Here is an 18,425-nt window from a genome sequence, read left to right on the forward strand (position 1 = left end):
TATCCATTTATATACTGAAGGACATCTTGGTAGCTTCCAAGTTTTAACAATTGTGATGAATAAAGCTTCTATAAACATTTGTGTGCAGGCTTTTGTTTGTAGGTTGATTTTTATCATCCCTTTAAAAATTTTTATAATACTTTTGAAAAGGTTTTTATTGATTTCAGAGATGGAGAGAGAGCAGAAATATCAATGATGAGAGAGAATCATTGTTTGGCTGTCTCCTGCATGCTCCTCTAATGAGATTTGAGTCTGAAACCGGGCAGGTTCCCTGACCTGGAATCAAACTGTGACCTCCTGGTTCATAGGTCAATGCTCAATCACTGAGCTATGCTGCTTGAACTATTATTACTATTTTATAATACAATTATAATATCCTTTCTAGAACCAGGCACAGGACCTAGCAAAGAGTAAGTAGGTGTTACATTCATGTTTTTTTTTTTTAAATCAAATTAAGTTCTAAATAAAATTTGGCATATTCATATCTTAGTTTATTTTCAAATTATTATTCACAGATTTCTTCCCCTGAGTATAAAGTACAAAGGGTAGATTGTTCTTTCTGTACAACTTTTCCTCCATTTCCGTTAGCCACAACACTCCTCTCTTACCAGAGTTTCAAGACAGAAAGTCCTAAAAGTATTCAGGGAATAGAAAAGAGGAGTATTGCGATATTTAACAAGCTCTTTCAAAAAACCACTTTCATATTCCATAAGATTCACTAACAGTTTAGGGAAAAAATGAAGCATTTTATATATTTTTTTTATTTCATGGAATGATTCTTCTAAAGCTTGTGTGCTATAATAAAACAAACCGTATATTTTTAGTTTGCTTCAAGGTGATTTTATTTTAGATATTGAGTTATTGAAATATGGTTTCTATAGAAACTGCATAAGTACACTGACCCTTCAGGATAGACTTGAGAATGTTTATTGCTTGCAGAGATTTCCGCCTTCCTTTCTAACTGCCATGGTAGGGAAGTGCACTATTGTAAATGCATGTATTATAACCCCAACACTGCAGGGCAGACTTTTAAAAACAAATATATCTTTTGTACACAGAGTCACTGTCACCTCTTATGATAATGGTGAGGCTTGCAAGAGCATCTTTGGATTCGTTTATAATTGCATAGAAATCTTCATTTTGGGCACAACATTTGAAGTCAGTATTAATGCCTGGTTTAGAATTCTGGGCCATGGAATCTTATTCTGAAACTATTTAGAGACTATGTCTAGGGAATGGGATTTTGGAAAGTGTTTCTCCTTTTATGAGTGTCATGCCTAAACCTTTTACACATTCCACATACATTTTATTCTTTTCCTGTCTTTGTTTGCTTGCTTTACTTAATTTAATTCCAGATGCTAATTGGCAGTGATTTTTGTCTGGGGAAAAATTGCTTTTGCAAAGAATTAGGTATTTAATAGCACCAAATGTCTATTATTTATGGTAAATAAATATAAGCAATTTCTAGAAATGTTTCAATCTCCTATTTTGTGGTAGATTTGGTGAAAAGCTCATAAAGATTTGCAACTCCTTCCATCAGGCAGTGGAAAGTATTTTTTCACCCTTTAAATTTGGGTTTGGCCATGTGATTTGCTTTAGCTAATGTGACATTAGCAAACGTGGACATGGCTTTTGTGAATTCATAGTAAACCCATAGAATTTTAAAAAAATAATAAAAATCAAAGCACCGCCACTTACACAAAAAGTAAAAGAGCTAATTCAACTTGAAAAGTATTTTTGGGTCCTCAGTTTTTTAGAGGTAGAAAACAAGATGAGCAAGTAACTTGGATTTTTTTTTTTTTCTAAAAAGGAGAATTACTCCAAAAGTAGAGCTGAGAATCAGGGAGAAAAGTGGAGTCCTGAATTACTGGCAGGGGCAGGTACCAGCTCCAATTAAGAAAAATTTTGTCTCAAATAAAGTGACCTGATACCATGTAACTGGCTCAGATTCACAATTGCCATAATTTAGGGTCTTCTCTTTCTTCTTTATTGAAATGGCAGTATTTAATGTGTTTATTCTGTCCATATGCAGGGTAAGTATATTCTTAGTTTTCATGTCACTGAATTAATAGATGAATCTTGGGAATCACATCCATCTTAGACCACATATAAATCAATCTGGGACTTGACAGCAAAACACGTTGAACATTTTTTGGTGTTTTTTGTTGTTGTTGGTAGTTTTTTTGTTTGTTTGTTTTGTTTTGTTTTTATTTTTTATTATTATTATTTTTTTGGTCTTGGGAGATTGAGTTGCTTTCCAAATAGGAGAAATGCAAATGATTGTGATCATAGGTTGAACTATGGTAAATTGAAAAATTAAAAGGCCATACTATTTTTTCAGCTCTTACCAAGAAGCAGTCTGTTTCCTGGTCCTTGTGATTTACATTAGTCAATGGGAAATGGCAAATATTATGCAAGTGCAGGCTTAAAAGTGTTTGTGCATTAGAACCTTCCTTCTTTTGATGCTTTCAAAACAGTCACCACAAAGAGAAAACCTATGGTCCATCTGCAGAATGAAGCAGAATATGTGGTCTGTCACCCCTTATATCGCCACAAAAAATCTAAGTGCGTAAGGTCTCATGAGACAAGCCAGAAAAACTGTACATTTTTTGAAACTTACCCACCAGGTGGAAACTGCCTGTAAGTCCATGAGTGAGCCCAATCGACAACAGAGACAAGATGTTCTACCCAAACTCTGACCATATGGCTAATCCACAGAATCATAAGAAAATAAATCATCTTAAGACATAGTATTCTGTGGTATTTTTAAATATGACAGTAGATAACTGACCAAATGCAAATCCATTTGCAAATGCAACAAATGTTTATCATGTACCCATTATATGTTATTTTCTACACTTGGTATAGAAAGGTTTTTATTCAACAAGACTATTTGATGCCAAAATTAAAAATTAACGTGAAATTGCAAGATATAACTTATAAATGGTGTGTATGTTGTAAATGTACTGACTATCTAGATAGAGATGGACTTAAAAAAAAACAACAATTGCCTACTTAGTATCCATACCAACTTTTTTTTTAGTAAGAGCATATTAATTTTCATGTGGAAAAATCAGTTGCCCAATGTTTTTCTACATGTTTTTTAGAGCTTATTTTACCCAGGTCTTCAAAATAAAAAGAAAGATCACACTAATTCAAAGTGTACTCTTGTCCAGGATATGATTCAGGAATGAGTACATGACCTTTTCAAACCATAAAAAAATTATCTTTATTGTTGAAAGTATTACAGATGTCTCATTTTTATCCCCTCATCGACCCCCTGCATTCTGCCCCCCACCCATAGGCCTTCACCACACTAATGTCTGTATCCATGGGATGCCTATATGGATATATTGGGTCGGCAGCTAAGTAATTGCGGGTTCACACACATATGGCTTCAGTTGAATTTTTAGGTTTGCAGACGTAGTACAAATGTAAAACACATTTTGTTATTTGGTAGTTGGCTATTCAGCTGTTAATCAGTGAAAAAAGTTTTTTGATCTGTTTTGTAGTTTTCGTTTGGCGTACGTTGAAAAATGGAAAATCAAAAGGAACATTTTTGTCATATTTTGCTTTTTTATTTCCACAAGGGAAAAACGCATCGCAAGCTCATAAAAAGTTATGTGCTGTTTATGGTGACGAAGCCTTAAAAGAACGGCAGTGTCAAAATTGGTTTGCCAAATTTCGTTCTGGTGATTTTTCACTCAAAGATGAAAAACGCTCTGGTCGTCCAGTTGAAGTTGATGACGCCCTAATCAAAGCAATAATCAATTCGGACTGTCACAGTACAACACGTGAGATTGCAGAGAAGCTTCAGGTATCACATACATGCATTGAAAATCATTTAAAACAACTTGGCTATGTTCAAAAACTCGATACATGGGTTCCTCACGAACTGAAAGAATCACAGTTAACGCAACGCATTAGCAGCTGCGATTTGCTAAAGAAACGTAATGAAAATGATCCATTTTTAAAACGACTGATAACTGGCGATGAAAAATGGGTTGTTTACAACAATATCAAGCGGAAAAGATCGTGGAGCAGGCCAGGTGAACCAACTCAAACAACATCAAAAGCTGATATTCCTCAAAAGAAGGTTTTGTTATCAGTTTGGTGGGATTACAAAGGAATTGTCTACTTTGAACTCTTACCACCCAACCGAACGATCAATTCTGATGTCTACATTGAACAACTAACGAAATTAAACAATGCAGTTGAAGAAAAGCGGCCCGAATTGACAAATCGAAAAGGTGTTGTATTCCATCATGACAATGCAAGGCCACACGCATCTTTGGTCACTCGGCAAAAATTAATGGAGCTTGGTTGGGATGTTTTGCCACATCCACCATATAGTCCTGACCTTGCACCATCTGATTACTTTTTGTTTCGATCTTTACAAAACTCCTTGAATGGTAAAAATTTCAATAATGATGATGATGTCAAATCGTACCTGATTCAGTTTTTTGCTAATAAAAAACAGAAGTTTTTTGAACGTGGGATTATGATGCTGCCTGAAAGATGGCAAAAGGTCATTGATCAAAATGGGCAATACATTACAGAATAAAGTTATTTAGTTCCATGAAAAAATTGTCTTTGATTTTCTTTAAAAAATCCGCAAGTACTTAGTTGCCTACCCAATAAGTTCTTAGATAAATTTCTTCCTGCCCTCCCTCTTCCCGCTTCCACCTGAGATTCCTCAGTCTGTTCCATGCTTCCATGTCTCAAGGACTTTTGTTGAAAAAGAGATGTTTGTCTCTTCTTGAGAAGCTGAGGGGGAATAATTGCTTTCTGCCACCATGTTACCAACTCAGGAGATACTGATTTAGTATGGATTTTAAAAAAGAATAATAAAACTGAAATGGAAAGGATGAAACTGAGTCCTGAAGATGATATTTGAAATCCTAGAACCAGCTTTACCTGAAGCCTAATCTACCCATTACCATTTTTAATTTTGTGATCCAACAAATTCCTTAGAGTCGGATTCAGTTTGGTTTTCAAAATTTGCAACCAAAATAGTTTTGGCTAATAATACAGCCAGACATGAGAGCATGTGTTACATTCATGTTTGGCAGAACTTCCTTTTCTAGAAGAATCTCTCCTCCATATTCTATTGGTCTTCCTCTGATGTGGTTTAATATATTGATAGACCATTGAAAGCCCTTTCTGAATATATGGGAACAAGTTCTCTGTACAGCATTCAGGTGGGAAGCTTCCATTTGTTCCATTCCCAAACCTGTTTGCATTAAGTTCCACAAGAACCACCATTTGCCTAATGGAAGAGTCTATACCCTTTTGACAATATCTATCCAAAGTAATACAGAATCTGTTTATTGCTAGACTGGAATAGGCAGGGGAAGTGTATTTTTTCTTTCCTTTCAGTAACTATATTGTAGCCTTTGTAACAGTAGCTTAGTATTTACCATAACTAATCGTGATTTTTCTTTTAATCTAGCAACTAATTAAATAAAACATATGATTCTACCAGACAGGTTTAAAGTAGGAAACATTTTTTTCTAGGCATAGCAAGGAGAATAGAATTGGTTACTTAGAAACTGTTGAAAGGCCAAAGGAGTTGATGTTGGAGCACCCACACTACAGACTTAAGGTCATGGCATGTTGCTGTGACACTGAGAACAGATCAAAATCTGTTGCCTCTACTAGAAAAACCAGCTGAGTTACTGGAGACAGAAATGCAGAATTTAGCAACTGAAGGAAGATTTTTCCTCACTTTTGCTGCCAAAAATCCTACCATTGCAACTCAGTCATGGAATTGCAATTGCACCAAAGTCCTTAGCTAACGTATTCTGGTATATAGGTTTTAACTTCCAACTCCTGTGGTAGACGGGATAACATAGAAAGTGGGGATTGTGGACAAATAAAAGAGGCTTCTATGGCAAAGTGCCTCCCAGGATGATATGATCATAAATTCCTGACTGGGCAGGGTCACAGTGGGTAGTCATGTCCCAAGAATACAACTTTTTAGTAAAAGCTTTCTCTTTGTCTTAAGCAGGCCCTGTCCACTGTTTTTGCCCATCTAGCTCAACACACCTTTGAAATAAGCCTTAATAATCCTTAACTGTCCTGTAATCTAATCCCCACCTCACCTAGCATTCTTCTACATCTTTTTTTAGTTCCTTTATTTCAAATAAATGAAGCTGAAAAACTGTTTTATTCTGGAGCACTTGAGATCTGGCTCCCTGGCTTATGTTACCAGTTTGGCTCAAATCAAGTCTTGTAAAAATATTCTGAAGGTTTGGACATTTCTTATATGGAAAATGGATAATTAATTAATGTAATTGCTCTCCTTATTTGTCAGAATTTAAAGCTGAGAGTAAGAAAGGGGGTGAGGGAAGTGAAAGAATATTATTTAGGTTGGCAAGTCCACAATCAAGTGGGTGACAACCTAGAGACCAAGGGAAACTGGTGGTGCGGATGAGGTCTGAAGCCTATCTGCTGTAAAATTCCCTCTTGCTCAGGAAGGCTGGCCTTTTTGTCCTATGTAAGCCTTCAATTGTTTGGATGAGGCCCACCCACATTATGGAGGGAAATCTGCATTAAGCAAAGTTCACCAATTTAAATGTTACTGTTATCCAAAACACCTTCCAAGTTGACACAGATTAACCATTGCATTCCCTAGGCATCAGGCAAAGGTGGTGTTCTTTTAATTATTAAAGTTATTAATTCATAATGTAGATCTGTATTCATTCGAAAAACGTTCAAATATAATAGACACCAGCTACATGTAGCTAAGGAACAATGGAAATGTGGCCAATACAAACTGAGATGTGATTTTGAAGACATATAAAAATGTAAAATATCTCACTAGTAATCTGTATGTTGATTATATGTTAGATATATTGAGGTAGTAAAATATTAAAATTAACCTCAACTAATGCTTTAACTGTTTTCTTTGCATTCCCACAGACTTCTCCACTGGCACACAGACATCAGCACCACAGTGCTTTCTCCTCAGAGGTATGAGTTTTTACCTTTTTAATGTGGCTACTACAGAGGCTCATATTGTATTTCTGTTGGAGCGTGCAGGGTTACTCTATGGTGCAGGATTAGTTATAGTAAATACATTGCTCACATGAGCAGAACAAGTCATATGACCTAGCCTAACTGCCATGGACCTGGGCAATGTGCAGAAGCTCATACAATACTTGGTGAATACCATTGTTTGCCAGAGTCCTTCCATCTGCACACATAATATATTCTTGTACTTTTATCTTATATAGAAGAACACAGTTAACTCTTTCTCAAAGGAAGACCACATCAATGCCCCATCCAGTTACTATTACCTAACTTACTTCCAGGATCTCTGGGTGCTGACAGTACTCTTTATGGGAGATTTGAATGTGGCTCTTCTTGGTCTCCTCTTAATCCCTCACCACCACATAACCAGTGTACATTAGTGAAGCAAAGACAGAATAATGGTCATAAACATTCCCATTCAGAAAGGGAAAGCATGGGAGATACACAATCATCATGGGTCCATAGCTATTATGCTGCATGACACAGATGTTCAGAGCCCTTCCCTGGCCTTGTGGAATGCTTCTTGTTTAGTTCCTCATTCTGAATTCTGGAGGGGCTCCCATGTATTTCCTTCATGGTGACCTCTGGCTCCACCCTCCAGGCAGTCTTACTGTTCTCTTCTCTTCCTGGGACCTTCTGAAGTGGGTTATGGGGGAAGATATCCTTAGGGATATTGTATTTTTCTCTTTCCTACCGGACAAAATTCGGTTGTCCTGTGTAATTACAAGGCTTGAATAGACATTGTGAATAAAAAAGGTGCCACATACTAAACCTGAAAAATACAGAAACTTTCAAACTCAGAGACATACAGTAACCACATAGGATGGTCTGAACATTAATTCTTAAGTAAAAGTGGTTCATGGCAAGTAGTCACATCCTGGGATTGTGGCTTTCTTGACAGATGTCAATCATTACCTTAAAGGAGCCTTTTTGCATCTAAGATAACATACCTTTGAAATGACATAGTAGTCAGTCTCCATTCCAGGCCCCTTAGGGCACACGTACCACACCCTAGCAGGAGACATCACAATATGATAATCACATCCTCATTATCTTGTCCTCAGCCTCCTCCCACATACCATCTCTCTGTGCTGTAACTATTAAATAGCCTGTATCCGCAAATGTAAAATAAATATGTGTTTCTCTATTTTTGTTTTTTACCCAATCCCAGAGATTTCCCTTCTTTGCTTTCTCCTACTTCTCAATCTATGATCAATAGATTTTGTATAACCCACCTTAAGACTTCTTTTATTCTAGCATGTAAAATAAGCTTAAAAACTACTATTTTCCAGAACATTTTCTCAAGCTGTTGAGATTTTGCTTCCCAGCCATTTTTTGTCATTTTGGCTCACATAAACTCATAAAACAAACAAACAAACAAAAAAACACCTCAAAAGGCTTGGATATTTCTTACACATTAACTATTTCAGTCTATGCTTGTGATTTCATTAGCAGTACAGCTTTCCAAAACTCTTAACAGGCTTCTTATATATTTAATTCAAGTCAGTTTCAATGGCTAGTAACCAAGAACACAGGTCATTTTGAGATGTAATTTTGTATCAGCAATATTTCCTCATTTTCTCAATTATAGAACTTGATCTTTGGATTTTCTGTTGGCCATTTGAAGATTGTAGAGTTGTTATACCAAGGCCCCACACTGAATCCAATATTTTAATCCAGTTGATTTAAATAAATCATAAACACCACACCCTTAGTCTAACTTTTGCCTTGAGTGCATTGAAACAATTGAAAATGTTACTGGACACTATTTTACTAAGTTTTCATTCCTTTTTACTATTTGGAGGTAAATAAACAGGAACCTTTTCCAGCCTCTAAGTTTTGTGAATTTTTAAACTTTGTCTTTTCCTTTTCAGTTTTGCTTGCAAATTGATTAATTCTTTCCTCAGCTTATTTTTTCTTATAATAACGCATCAGTAATATCTAATAGTAGTCAATGTACACTATTGGTGTCCTATTTTTCAGCCTCTTCACATAGATTCACAAATATATTGAATACATAATGGTTTTGCCGATCATTTGTCACTGCCATAAAATGGATCAATATCCTGCTAAACTCTGATGTCAATTTCCTCTCCTCCTGACCCCAACTGCTCAGCCATTAGCATGGCGGCCCTCTGTGCAGCAGCAAAGAGATCCCACCTCTCAGTACTTCCTTATGGAATTTTTGATTCCCATTTATTGAAGTCCATTCTAGGTCCAAAGACTCTCTGGTCTACTGTCCTTCATGTAGCAACTCAGTGAACCACTAATGCAGAAAAAACAAAACACTCAAAGTTCTACCCTGGCAATTACATATTTGGTCTGGAAGTGACATAACTTTCTTTGGTCCACACACCCCATTAGCCAGGGCCCAGTGGCTAGGACTAGACCCCAACCAACTTACAAGGAAGGTGGGAAACCTAGGAGAGCCCATGAAATAGTTGGATGTCCTATTTTACACCTATACCCCCGTTCACCAAGTGATTCCTATTCTAAGACTGGAGCCTAAGGAAATAAGACATCTGTATGCAAAGATACACAAAAAAGGCAATTCACTATTCACTACATAGTTTTTTATAGTTGTAAAAAAATAAAAAAATTAAAAAGTATAACTGTCCAAAAAAAAACCATCAATCAGCCAAAGCTGGTTTGGCTCAGTGGTAGAGCGTAGGTTTGCGGACTGAAAGGTCCCAGGTTTGATTCCGGTCAAGGGCATGTACCTTGGTTGTGGGCACATCCCCGGTGGGGGGTGTGCAAGAGGCAGCTGGTCGATGTTTCTCTCTCATCGACATTTCTAGCTCTCTATCTCTCTTCCTTTCTCTCTGTTAAAAATCAATAAAATATATTAAATATATATATATATATATATATATATATATATTAAAAAAAAAACATCAATCAAAAGTAAACTACATTATGATAAAGCCTTTTCCTAGATTACTGTGTATCCAATAAAATGACATTGATAAGTAATGATAGAGTAAATGTGCCTTCTATGTGCATTCTATAATACCATTGACAATTAGTAACAGTAGTTAATAATGGATGACATTAAATGAGTGCATACTGTGCTCCCAGACAATGTTCTAAGGACTATACAAGTTGTACACAATTTCCTCTTGTATAGAATAGGGTTTTTTTCTTTAGGGCTATTTTATACAAGAGGAAATTGAGGCACAGAGATGTAAACAAGCTAAGAAATTGTTTATTAAGAGCAGAACTTGATAAAGTATAAATAATGGTGAGATGGGAAAGAATAGTTTCCTGTATGTACTTAGGGAACTTAGGGTCACCAGGGTTGAGGGAAATATAGTTATAGAGGTTCTGGAGTTCTGTAAACTAATTTTACATGTTTACATATAGTTGCCTTCAGGGTTCTCTTTTCTCTCTTATTCTTCTTTTTCAAAAAAACAACAAAACATCTCCTATGCCAAATTAATAGATATATCTTTTATCTTTAATTTTTATTAGGTATAAATGCCTGAGACAGAAAGGCAGATGATAAAATCTATATTTTGTAAATATGTTATGAGTTTATTTTTATCTAAACCTAACTGCATTGTCTTCATCCCTATCAAAATATGGTGTTTCCTGTGAGCAAAAATAACACTAATTTTTCCCCAAAACATTTGGATTGGGGAATATGAATGTTGACTCATGGTTATTTGTATTACTCTTACTCAACATGGAGATTCTTGAAAGGTATTTTAACATAAATTTAGTTGACAAACATCTGTTTTTTAAAAGGATCCATCGGACTATTATTACCTGGGCACTGGGCATATATGGGTATTTTAAAAACTACCAGAAACCTATATTCTTAGAGAATTTAGCAGTGAAAGAATGTTTTAATAACAAGTTTAAAAAAAAAACAACGAAAAAAAAAAACCCTCAAATTGTTAAAAAAAAAAAAAAAAAAAAAGAGTTCTAAACACCTCCTGTAATTGGAAGGAAATACAGAAGGCACAGGACTGCAGGGTGGATTTGGTTCAGTGGTTTCATGAAGTGTCCAAGTACCTCTTTCCCTCCCCTTTCTCTGCTTTCTGATGTGGGCCATTGGGAGGCAGGCGCCCCCTTGTGATTTCAAGATGAGTGTCACCCACTCAGGCTACTTGCTTCCTCATCTGCTCTGGTGAAGAGAAACACAGGTCACTTTCAAAGGTCTTTCTTAAAGCAGAGGAGGCTTCTTTTCCAGATGCCCAAACAAATGTTTCTTCTCATTTATTTTCCTGAATTCGGCACTTGCATCCTTCTGAATAAATTCTTATGCTAATAGGCTGGACTGGAAAAAACCACAAGGTGAGACATAGCATTGGGGTGAATGGCTTAGACTCCTGCCTGGGGTTAATTCCTCAAGCTCTATGAGGTGGGCAGAGTGAACCCTATACGATGGAGGCACTTACAATGTCAGCTAAACACAAGTTCTAGTCACAGCTCTAAATCCAAAAGGTTCTTCAGGATCAACCAACCTCTAATACCTGAAATCCATTTGCAATGAGTTTAAATGATATGCTTTGTTCACCCGATGCTATGTGAATTTAAGGAGCCTGCTGGCCATTGTGAAAATCTGTGCTGGACCTCCCCCGGGACAAGAATTAGTTTCAGAGACAGGGATTCTGTAATACTCTGACTTAGATAATGATGCCTCAATGTGATGAGAGACATAAGACTGTGTTTCCAGGGTAAGGGAGGTGGAGGGGTCTAGGCTAGAAATAAGATCTCTTATCTAATAGGAGTTTGGGTGCCCAGAGAAATATAGTGAGCCCAGAACAAGGACTGAAGGGGTAAAGAAAGAAATAGAGATGCCAAATATGTAATTTACCAACCTTACATTTCCCCCCTAAGGTTGGCTCAGGGCCATGTTTATGGAAAATGAACAGTAATTGACGATAACCATGGTTCCCTCTGGTGACATGGTCTCTGGGTTGGATTATCTCTCTTGTGTATTTAATCATTTAAGTAATGGTCACAATGTAATTCATAAACACTCTTTCAAGATGAATTTAATTCCTCTGTAACCTCCAAATGATAAGCCAGAGAGAAGTGGGGGTGGAGGAAGGGGAGAAGTGGTTCTTAAAGTACTCTGTTGCAAAGGAAACAAAATAAATGGTATCCATATGCTTCCAGATTGGTGTGGATTTTTAAGTCAGAATGACTAAAAGTCTAGGAAATTGCGTGGGATACCTCTAGATTCTGTTTATCCTCACTCTCAGAGGGGGGTGTTTGGATTATGGCTATACCATGGACTATTTCTGGCTCCTCTACCTTTTGAAGCACCCTGTCTTGAGGATGAGGGCTGGAGAGAGGTGTCCTTGTGGATGCTGGCCCTCTGGAAAGTGGGCACCCAGACAGTGGAGAGCAAATTAAGGAACCTCAGGAATTTTATGTTATCATAAAGCTAGGGGAGTTTGACTTATATGGACAAGAAATGAACGTTTGGGCAGCATCACAGAAGTTCTTATCACTGTACAGAAATACTGCCCTGTGGGTCTGTGTGTCCAGCGAGTTTTTAGAATCATCACAATGCCTACGAGAGGCCCGTCAGCAGGGTGCTGAATGCTTTGTTCAGAATTCAGCCCACTAACTGCCCTCGGAAGTCTTACTCAAAAAGTGGCGTCAGTCTGAAAAATACACACAAAAGAACATATAGACTATATTAACCACTTAATGTAACTGAGCATTGTCAAAAATTGACCTGATCCATGAGTTAGGATAGGTTAAGTTGTTTGGCAGTATCAAATAGCCACCTCTACTCAGTGCCTCAATTCAGACCAGCTTATTCCATATTTTCTCTGTGACCACAACAGGCCAGTTCTGCTCGGTGTCATCCCCACCATGAACTCAGAATGAAGGATCTTCCATTTTTGTGCTGTACAGTTGTCAAAGCAGAGAAAAAATTGAATTTGGCCACTGCAAGCTGACAATCAAAACTTCAACCTAGAAATGACAGTTATCACTTCCACTGTATTCTGATGGCCAAAGCAAGTCACATGACTGCCTGTGCCTTAAAGGAAGCAGAAAAACCTATTCCTCCTGTTCTGGAAGGTGTGGCATAGTCAGTTGGAGCATCATCCTCTGGTTCAATTCCTGGACAGGGTACATACCCAGGTTGCAGATCCCAGTCATGGTATTTTTAGGAGGCAACCAATCAGTATTTCTCTCCCTTTCCTTTTCTTTGAAAATAAACCAGTAAGTAAGAAAGTAAGTAAGTAAGTAAATAAATAAAGCAACCTTCCCATATTTTTATAAGATAAATAGACACTCTTAGGGAACAACCCTAATGGTTAGTCTTCAAAGTAAAACAGATCCTGCTTACTACAAATACAAAAACACCCACCCTCTTTTTTTGGAAAAGAGTCTTTTATGCTCCTATTGGAAATCTTTACACTATATTCCATAGTAACAATTTCAGTCACTGAATTTCTGAACTCATAATATACTAGAGGTACAGTGCATGGTATTCATGCACTGGTGTGGGAAGTGGCTGTGGGGGTCAGCCTGCTGTGAGAGCACTGCTTATCCAGGTTAGCTGAGCAGCTGTGCATCTGCCCTCTGAGCGGCTGCATTGTGGGAGTGCACTGACCACCAGGGGAAGCTCCTGCCTTAAGCATATGTCAGTGCGCATCATAGCAACTGGTCAACTGGTCATTCTGGTCATTCCGCCATTCGGTGCTGGGCTTTTATTATATAGTATTGGAAAATATTTTAGAAGGCATAAGCGTTTGACAGCATGAATTAGATTGCTAGTGCTGTCATAACAATGCACCCCATACACTGGAGGGCTTAAACAATATACCTTTATCTCTTTGCAGTTATAGAAGCTGGAATCCCCAAATTAAGGTGTTAGCAGGGTTGGTTTCTTTTGGGGCCTCTTTCCTTGGCTTGGAGATGGCTGTTTTCTCCCCGTGTCTTCACAAGATCTTCCCTCTTTATGCCTTTGTATCCTAATCTTCACTACAGAGAGGGACAAGCGTTGTATTGGATTAGAGCCCATAACTAATGACCTCATTTTTTTTTTTTAATTTAAACTTTTTTTTTTTAATAAAATTTTTGGTTCATATTATTACAAATGTTCCTTTTTTTTTCCCCCTCCCACCATTGCTCTCCTCCACCAGGTTCCCACCCCACCCTCTGCCCTTTCCCCACTCCCCATTGTCCTCATCCATAGGTGCACAGTTTATGCGCACAGAACTAATGACCTCATTTTAATTACCTTTTTAAAGGCCCCATCTACAAACAGCTACATTCTGATGCTTGGGGGTTAGGACTTCAACCTCCTGCAATTTGAATTTTTGGGGGACACAGTTCATCCCATAGTGCAGCATAATAGAAATAAAATTTAAAATAAAAATAATGACAGATTGAGAGATCAAAGAAAATCAGTAAAGCCTGGTGTTGTTTTTTGTTTGTTTGTTTGTTTTGTTTTTTGTTTGTTTGTGTGTTTTTTTTTTGTGTGTGTAGGGACATATGCCAAAGGACTCTTCAAAAATTTTGTCTTGATAATCAGATGCTGAACCACAGGCAATAGAAAAAATTGTTTCAACTGGGGGGAAGATGTTTCAGAGACCATGATCTATTCCCAAGAAACACAGCAATAACAAATAATAAAAGTAGAGAATGTATGGCAAGGAGATAAACTGGTCACTATACACCCGTGAGTTTCCCTGACATCTTCCAGCAATTTTCTGTGAGAGAGACCTGTTCTCACTGATGAGGTGTGTGAGCAAGGCAGACACCTCAGGAAAATGCCCCAGGTAGAGGAAGAAACAAATTTAATGGTCTCAATGAGGGGCTAAGATAAACTTCACAATTTTATTATTTTGGGAAATTTGAAAATTAAGTATACCTTCCTCTCAGCCCTAAATATAGCATGTCCAAATTCCTGACAGATATTAATCTTTAAATTTGGAAAAGAGAAATTGGAATTTCTGGGAATTTGTAGTAATTCTCAAAATCATGTTATCATTTTTCATTATTCTATGTGGTTATAGTAATGAGGGACCATAAATTTTCTGCAGTAGATTTTCATTGAATATCATGACTTTTCTGTAAAATAAAATTGATATGTAATTAAGTGCATAGTTTATTATTATTATTAACAAATGTTTTGATAAGTTTTATATTTTGATTAAATGCTCTCAACTTGATATACATATTCTATATTAAAAATGATAAAGAAAGCTAACATAAAAGTAAATGTTAAATAAAATAATTTAAAATGAAAAGACAATATAAAATACTTAATACTCACAAATTATTATTCTTAAAATGAAAAATTTAAAGACCAAACTTCCCTATTCAGTAAATTTGATCTTTGTTTTGTGACAAAAATTTCAGACATATTAAATTTTACTTCCTTTTGAATTGATGTTGATAGTATTTTTAAAAGCATCTTCAGATTGGCGGTAATGCTTCCTATTATGAAATTACTGGTTTGTTTGTAATAAAAGGCATTTATTTGCTTGCCCTGATTTTTTTTTTAATATATTTTATTGATTTTACACAGAGAGGAATTGAGAGGGACAGAGAGTTAGAAATGTCGATGAGAGAGAAACATCGACCAGCTGCCTCTTGCACACCCCCCACTGGGGATGTGCCTGCAACCAAGGTACGTGCCCTTGACCGGAATCGAACCCGGGACCTTTCAGTCCGCAGGCCGACGCTCTATCCACTGAGCCAAACTGGTCCTGGCTGCTTGCCCTGATTTTTATTTGCTGTTAAAATTAATGTTGCTTTGCAATATTAAAACTTATTTTAGATCAGTTTCTGATTCATGTTGGAATATTCTACAGTATCATCACATCTTTTTTCTCACATTGATGCTGTTAAAGTGTTTGCCAGGAACTGTAGCCTATAGCTAATCTTCAAACACTGCAAATGCAAGCAAGTGTTAATAGAGAGTAGTTGAATAACATAACATTCAGATTTTCCATCAAGGTTAACATCACTACACAGAATCATACCTTGAAATTGCCAATCAAAAAAATGGATTTTGCTTCCTGAACATGTTATTTCTTGGAACAATACTCACAGGAATTGTATAAAGTATTCAATGCATACAAACTTACTATTACTTCTGTTTGCAAGAATTGCTCACCATTAGCAATTCCTGGACAAGGCCATGAACCCAAACTTGTTATAACAAGGCACCAGCTGAAAGTAATACTGGCCTCCTCCTGCTCTGTCCTGCTTTCTGGAGATGTAGACCCTGACCTTTGACTCTGCATGCCCATCTCCTTGCCTTTGCTTTGAAAACAGGGCTTTTCTGTGGACCATTTCTACATTGCTAGTAAAGCTTTAATTCTTGTAGGGGAATTTGAATACTCTTTCTGTTTCTCTGATGTCTTGATGGTATTTCATGAGATTCAGGATTTGGAAAAACATAAATTTTCTAGGAAATATTGGATAGGAAGCCCCCCTGGAAAGACTATCCAAATGAGAAAAGAGAAGTAATTGGATATCAGAACTTATAATTATTTTCAAGTATAAAAGAAGGAGGCAAGCTACCTAACTCAAATGAAATAAATTATAAGATTGAATTGATTCAATGTTTTATTTATTTACTAGAGGCCTAATGTACAATATTCATGCTAGAATAGGCCTTCCTTCCTCTGGCTTCACTCCCAGCCACCCAGAAGCCAGCAAGTCCCTGCTCCTGGCCCACCTGGGAGCCAGCAAGTCCTCACTTCTGTTGGAGCACTGCTCCTGTAGCTTCCTCTGCTGTCCCCTCTCCACTCAAGTAGGCATCTGACCCTCCCAGCTGCTTTTGCACCTGCATATGCAAATTAGCATGCCATATTTGTTGGGTTAATTTGCATACTCATTCTGATTGGCTGTGGGCCCAGTGAAGGTAAGGTCAATTTACATGTTTGACTATTATTAGGTAAAATTTGTTTTTAGAACTATGGTTTTCAAAATAAGTTCACCTTATCACTAACATCAGTGTCACCTTGAAATTTGTTAAAATGACAAGTTCTCAGCTCCTGCCTGGAACTACTAAGGCAGCAACTCTGAGGATGGAGCTCAGCACTCATAAGTTCTAAAAGCATCTCCAGGTGATTTTGATGTATGAAGTAATTGAGGACACCTTCATTAGATAACTTTCATTTTGAGTAACTCTCCTCCAGAATGGAATTGTTGTCTTTGTTCATTACATTTTAATAATTTAAATAGGTAACTCCCCCTTCAAAGCAGAGAACTTTGTTATCTTGTGAGGAAAATTAAAGTGTTTTGGTCTATTGCCTATTTTCTGGGGGTCTTGATCTTTCACTAACAGCTTGATAATAAGAATAAACTTCTGTTTTTTTTTGAGGAGAGAATTTCTCTGTAATATTTGGCAAATAACTTTCTAAAACAATACTCGTATACCATGATTGTTTCTGAAATATTTTTTAATAAATCATTGTATGTTTTTAGTAACAATACTAAGTTATTAAGGAGTGAAATTGAAATGTGACACTCAGAACATGCTTAAGTGTTGTGCAAAGCTTCATAGGGTGCACAGATATGAGCATAACTGTATTCCTAAAAATATTATTAGGTAGTGCAGTAAAAGAGGAATGTAGATTAATACAATATACTAATCTACACATAGTATATTAATCAACTATGATATAAAACCAGTACAATATATTAACCTACATATATATTAATCTACATATATAAATCAACAATGCAAAACAGAGAAAACCTGTGATAAAGGCATACATAGCACACAGAAAAATATGTATGTACTTATATATGTATATATGCATATGTGTATATATAAACAACTATGTACATAGGCAAATATATATATATAACTTTTTCCCAAAGGTGTATTTTTGGGAACATTGCATTCGTTAAGATCAGCCATATCTTTGATTGTTATAATACATTTCATCTTCTGCAGTGACAGTGTAAAGATGCTTTTAGTGAAGAGGTCAGACTAGATGCTCACAAGAAAATGGTTGGGCCACAAGGTAGCTTAACCCTTAATTTTATCTATTTCACTGGTAGCCACGAATTCCCACACTGACACTGAAACTCTGATACTTTTCCTGAAAACAACTGAAAGCTGGATGGCCTGGTTGGCATGAGTCATTGCTCATAGTTGTGGCCCACGCTGTGTATTAACGTTACATGGAAAATATAGCTGTGATACTGGGTTTTCTGTATCAGTGTGTGTTACAGAAGCCACTGCTCTGCCGATGGCAGGAACTTGATAAGCAGGGTCAAATTCAAGGAAATTATGTGGGGAAAATACCCATTTTTCCAAAACTGAATACACTATATTAAGATCACTTAATCACCATAGAGGTAACTTGTTCCTTACAATCGTCAGAGGGCTTCTTTGGGTCCATTTGTGTGGATGGGCCAAGACAAATTTGTTCTTCAGATGAATCTTTGCA

The sequence above is a fragment of the Pipistrellus kuhlii genome, unplaced genomic scaffold (assembly GCF_014108245.1).
Source record: "Pipistrellus kuhlii isolate mPipKuh1 unplaced genomic scaffold, mPipKuh1.p scaffold_m20_p_1, whole genome shotgun sequence".
Lineage (NCBI taxonomy): Eukaryota > Metazoa > Chordata > Mammalia > Chiroptera > Vespertilionidae > Pipistrellus > Pipistrellus kuhlii.